Source organism: Bos javanicus, chromosome 26 (assembly GCF_032452875.1).
Source record: "Bos javanicus breed banteng chromosome 26, ARS-OSU_banteng_1.0, whole genome shotgun sequence".
Lineage (NCBI taxonomy): Eukaryota > Metazoa > Chordata > Mammalia > Artiodactyla > Bovidae > Bos > Bos javanicus.
In genome coordinates this window covers 429,339-435,443 of record NC_083893.1, presented here as the reverse complement: position 1 = coordinate 435,443, position 6,105 = coordinate 429,339, and the positions used below count along the sequence as shown (strand labels likewise).

At 38.9% G+C, this 6,105-nt stretch overlaps 1 pseudogene; it reads left to right on the top strand.

Moving 5' to 3' along the window:
* The first annotated feature begins 4,902 nt into the window (after positions 1-4,902).
* LOC133239643 (olfactory receptor 8U3-like) lies at positions 4,903-5,842 on the top strand (annotated as a pseudogene).
* The last annotated feature ends 263 nt before the right edge of the window (positions 5,843-6,105 follow it).

Sequence of the window (6,105 nt, the reverse complement as noted above, 5' to 3'; positions counted from 1 at the left end):
GAGCCTGGAGGATATTGTAAGTAAAATAAGCCAGTTAGAGTAGGATAAATTGCTCATTATTCCACTTATATAATGTATCTAAAATAGTCCTTCAAAGAAATGGTCGAATGGTGGTTGCCGGGATCTGGGAGGAGGGGTGAATAAGAGCTGTTTAGGAAAGAAAAGTGTCAGTTATACAAGATGAATAGCTCTAGAGATCTCCTGTACAATACTTTGTCTGTAGTTAACAATATCTTATTGTGTACCTAAAAATTAAAGTGGGTAGATCTTATGTTAAGTGTCCTTACTACAGGTAAAAAAAAAAAGAAAGAAAGAAAGAGGGACTTCCTTGGTGGCCCAGTGGTTAAGAATCTGCCTGCCAATGCAGCGGACACAGGCTCTATCCCTGGTCTGGAAAGATCCCACATGTTGCAGAGAAACTGAGCCTGTGCAACACAAACTCACAAATTACTGAAGCCAACAAAGGTCCGTCTAGTCAGGGCTATGATTTTTCCTGTGGTCATGTATGAATGTGAGAGTTGGACTGTGAAGAAGGCTGAGTGCTGAAGAATTGATGCTTTTGAACTGTGGTGTTGGAGAAGACTCTTGAAAGTCCTTTAGACTACAAGGAGATCCAACCAATCCATTCTGAAGGAGATCAGCCCTGGGATTTCTTTGGAAGGAATGATGCTAAAGCTGAAACTGCAGTACTTTGGCCACCTCATGTGAAGAGTTGACTCATTGGAAAAGACTCTGATGCTGGGAGGGATTGGGGGCAGGAGGAGAAGGTGACGACAGAGGATGAGATGGCTGGATGGCATCACTGACTCAATGGACATGAGTCTGAGTGAACTCTGGGAGTTGGTAATGGACAGGGAGGCCTGGCGTGCTGCAATTCATGGGGTCGCAAGAGTCGGACACGACTGAGTGACTGAACTGAACTGATGTTCCTAGAGCCCATGCTCCATAACAAGCACAGCCACTGGAATGAGAAACCCACACACTGCAATGTAGACCAAAATGAATAAATTAAAAATATCATAAAAAAGAAACAAATCAAAGAAATCATGGTATCATAAATGACAAGAAGTGAGATAATGTACAACATTTTCAAATTTCAGAGGAATCTAACTAAGACTGACAAAAGTTTATTGTGTTTATCAATCATATAAGCTAGAAAGGACTGGTGTCAGTGCTGTGGGAAAAAACTGGGTGGAAAGGACAAGGTTTAGGAAAAACTGGAAGCAGTGGACAGCTTTTTCAGGAAGTTGGTGTACTGCTGTGAGTAACTTTTTCATGCACAAACATATTTTGAAATTGGTTTAAAGTTGATTTTCTAGTTTGAAATTTGTGAAAAAAAATCTGGATTTCACCATTAATGGTAACATTTCCTTTACTGTGCAGATTCACCAAGATAGAGTCTGACACTGTGTTGAAGTGGTTCCATTTTTCAGGTAGTTTTTTGGAGTATGTTTATTTTTTTTAATGTTCTGATTTACTTCCTTTTTTCAGAGAAGGCAATGGCACCCCACTCCAGTACTCTTGCCTGGAAAATCCCATGGACGAAGGAGCCTAGTATGCTGCAGTCCATGGGGTCGCTCAGAGTCAGACACAACTGAGTGACTTCCCTTTCACTTTTCACTTTCATGCACCAGAGAGGGAAATGGCAACCCACTCCAGTGTTCTTGCCTGGAGAATCCCACAGACGGTAGAGCCTCATAGGCTGTCGTCTATGGGGCCGCACAGAGTCGGACACGACTGAAGCGATTTAGCAGCAGCAGCACTTCCTTTTTTAAAGAAAATATCTTTTGAGTATTCACTATTTATCATAGAGTTTACTGAGTCTTTACATATATTAATACATTCAATGTTCATTAAAACATAAAACATGTTTTACTTGATTTTACAATTGAGGAAGCTGAGATCTAAAAAGAATAAGACATTACCCACATTCTTATACTTTACTCAGAATTTAAATTCTGGTCTTATCCTTTCACAAAGCTTGAGTTCTTATTTAAATGAATGAAAGTGTATGGTCTTTTTACATTGCTGTCTTTAATACAGCCTACTTTTGCTTCTGTGGAAATTGTCTGATAAGTATACTTGAAATATAGCTTCTTTAGGAATACAGATAATTATATATTTTTTTCAAATCCCCAGTTATAATTTGTTCAGCTCATCATACTTTGAAAGAAACAGATATCTCTCGAGGTTCAAATTTAGACTCAAAGGGATCTAGGAACTATTAAACCACCCAGACAACTTTGGAATGAGTACATTTGGAGCCAGAATCATGGCTAAGCAGGTGAGTCTTGTGAAGTTTGTAGAGTGAATAGTCAACCGTCCACCTAGAACTTAGCTTTCCACTAGAAACCTTTCTCCTTTATATGCTGAGGTATTGAATGGAATCCTAATACCTGTTAACTGCATTTCTTACTTTCATACTGTCTGCATTTCAGTCCTTTCTACAGGATATCTATTGGTACTTCAAATACTTTTAAAAGAGTTTTTAGAAGTTTGATCTCCTGAAATTTGGCTCAACTATAGTTTTCATTTTTGACTTCTCTAAACATTAGGTTCATACCAGAGCAAAATAGGCATATCTGCCAGTATTGTTACACATTGGGCAGCATGGCTTGATGGATTAGGAATATGGACTCTGCAGTCAAACAAACCCAGTTACATCCATACTGTACCATCTACTCTCTGTGTTGCTGTTGCTGTTTAGTTGCTAAGTCATTTCCAACCCTTTGCAACCCCATGGACTGTAGCCCACCAAACTCCTCTGTCCATGGGACTTCTCAGGCAAGAATACAGGAATGGGTTTCCATTTCCTTTTCTACAGGATCTTCCCAACATAGGGATAGAACCTGCATTTCCTGCATTGGCAGGCATATTCTTTACTGCTAAGCCATCAGGGAAGTCCCTATTCTCTGTGACCATAGCTCTAAGCCTGAGTTTTTCCATTGTTACTCAGACATGATGGGATAGAAATTTCATCAGAGTGTGTTAGCAAGAAACTATGAAAAATGAAAGTGAAAGTCACTCAGTTGTGTCCAACTCTTTGCAACCCCATAGACTTCACAGTCCATGGAATTCTCCAGGCCAGAATACCGGAGTGAGTAGCCTTTTCCTTCTCCAGGGGATCTTCCCAACCCAGGGATTGAACTCAGATCTCCCACATTGCAGGTGGATTTGTTACCAGCTGAACTACAAAGGAAGCTCAAGAATACTGGAGTGGGTAGCTTATCCCTTCTCCAGTGGATTATCCTCACCCAGGAATTGAACCGGGTTCTCCTGCATTGCAGGTGGATTCTTTACCAACTGAGCTGTGAAGGAAGCCCATAGCACAAGTGAATTCATGTTTTGCACTATGTAGAATATCTGTAAGGACAGTCCTCAACTTCAACAGATAAATAATTATAGTATTAATAAATAAAATTTGAAATGCGAAGGAATTATACAGAGTTATGTCTTGAGGCTCCTTTTTTGTTAATATTTCATGGTTCCACTATGTGGGAGATAAAAACAGGATCAAAAATAAAATTCAAATAGGCTAACATTGGATTTAGTGAAACTAGTCTTATTTTTCCAGAGCTGCCAAAAATAAAAGTAATTATTCGGAAGCATTCATGAAGAACTACTATACATCCTTCCACAAAACTTCATTTACAATTGAAGGTAAGTACTTTGGATGTTTTAAGCCCCTGAAATATACTGACACATGTTTATGGGAAAAGATGTTATCTACATATAGTATAGAATACATTATCTAACAGACTACTTAATTAGTGTTATCTATAAGAAACAAAGTACAAAATGTAGTAAATTTTTGAATGGGAACATAATCCTAAGTCTCTTTAATTATTATGCAAATAAAATTATATTTTCACATAGATCTGATTAATTTCCTTTTAACTTACATAGCATCAAGTATGTATTTTATAAAAGTAAGTAAGTCATGCTAGATCATTTTTATATTTTAAAGCTTTGGGGACTTACACAAAATTGAAAAACAGGGAAATATAAGTGTATTTTCATTTATCTATTATGTATTTTTAACTGCCACTTTTGTTACCAAATCGAAGCTTACTCTGCTTACTGCAAGGCAAGCCAATTAACTGTGAGTTTAAGTATTGAGGCAAGGAATATTGACTTTATTCAGAAAGCCAGCAGGCCAAGAAGAGAGCAGACTGATGTCTCAAAATAATCATCTAATCAGGGTCCAGATGACAGGTTCTTTTATAAAACAGAGATGAGGGGAGGATGAAGAAGTAAATTTAAAAGGTCATTAGTTTTGCAATCATCTCCTGGAGTCTCAAGTCTTGGGCAGAGGATGTGTTAATTCTTTCCCTCCCATAGCCATCCACAGGTGGACAGGGTCCTGAACAAATGCACTTTGGTTTAACATTCAGGCAGAGGGGAAGGGTTTTCTGAGGTAGACCAATATGTATGAACAGTATTCTTTCAGTGAACAAAAGCACAGGAAACAAAGGTTAAAGAAAAGAAATATATCCAACATGGAGTAAGTTTTTCCCTGTAATGTATACATGGGCATCAAAGCCTTGGTGGCACCAAAAACACTGGAATATTACTATCAGTCATCTCAAGTGCTTTCTTTCAGATACTATTTAATTTTTAATCAGCATCTTCCCATATTTTCTACATCACAAAGCAAAGAAGTACTGCTTATTTGTAGAGCAAAGTAAGGCTTAAGAGGACTACTCTGAGAGTAATAGACTCCTTTCCCTGGGGCTAGAATGGCATGCCATTGGAGAGCTGTAGCTACCTTGTGCCCACAAGACGCTTTGACTCACAGATAGAAGATGCTAATGATCACCTTCCCCAGCACTAGAAGAAGCCATAGAAGGTATCATTTTTATTCTTCAACTCGCAACAAACTCTGCCAAATCCACAGACTAAATGGCTAAAGTGAATCTTACTTTTGTCACTGATTCATTCTCAAGGGAATTACAGACCAGCCAGAGCTTCAAGTCCCCTGCTTCGTGGTGTTTTTGGTCATTTATCTGGTCATGGTGCTGAGCTTGATAACCCTTATTGGAATTGATGCTCAACTCCACACGCTTATGTACTATTTCCTCAGTCACTTGGTCTTTGTTGATGTTTGCTGCTCCTCTGCTGTCACACCAAAGATGATGGTAAACTTTGTTGTGGAGCATGATACTACTGCTTTCTATGCTTGTACAATGCAACTGGGCTGTTTTCTCACCTTCATCATCATGGAGTGTTTCCTTCATGGCCTATGATAGCTATGTAGCCATCTGCAGTCCCTGCATTATTCCACACTGATGTCAAAGAGAGTCTGCATTCGATTAGTGGCAGTTCCATATGTATACAGATTTCTAGTTGCCCTGTTCCATACCATCATCACCTTCCATCTAACAGTGTGGGCCCAATGTTAATAAGCATTTCTACTGTGATGGTCTTCCTCTCTTGGCTCTGTCATGCTCAGACACACACATGAAGGAAATTCTGATCTTTGCCTTTGCTGGTTTTGATATGATCTGTTCATCTTCCATTGTCCTCACCTCCTACCTCTTCATCATCGACACCATCCTAAGGATCCACTCTACCCAGGGGTGACACAAGGCCTTTTCTACCTGTGACTCTCACATGGTGGCTATTACTATTTTTTTATGGCACACTGATCTTTATGTACCTACAGCCCAAGTCAAACTACTCCCTGGACACAGACAAAATGGCATCTGTGTTTTACACAGTGGTGATCCCCATGTTGAACCCACTTATCTATAGTCTAAGAAACAAAGAGGTAAAAGATGCCTCCAAGAAAGTCTTGGGAAAAAGTTGTGAAACTTTAAATATATTAAAATTAAGAAAATAATAATAATAATATTTTATTACATACAAGAAGAGAAATAAGTCAGTCTTTCCCTTTTTGACATTGCTTGTAATTTTTTTTTTTTTACCAATAAACTGAAAATGTGATTGTTAATTCAGAAAGTGAAAGTGAAAATGAAGTCGCTCAGTCATGCCCGACTCTTTGTGACCCCATGGACAGTGGCCCACACCAAGCTCCTCCGTCCATGGGATTTTTCAGGCAAGAGTACTGGAGTGTGTTGCCATTTCCTTCAGAAGATCTTGATA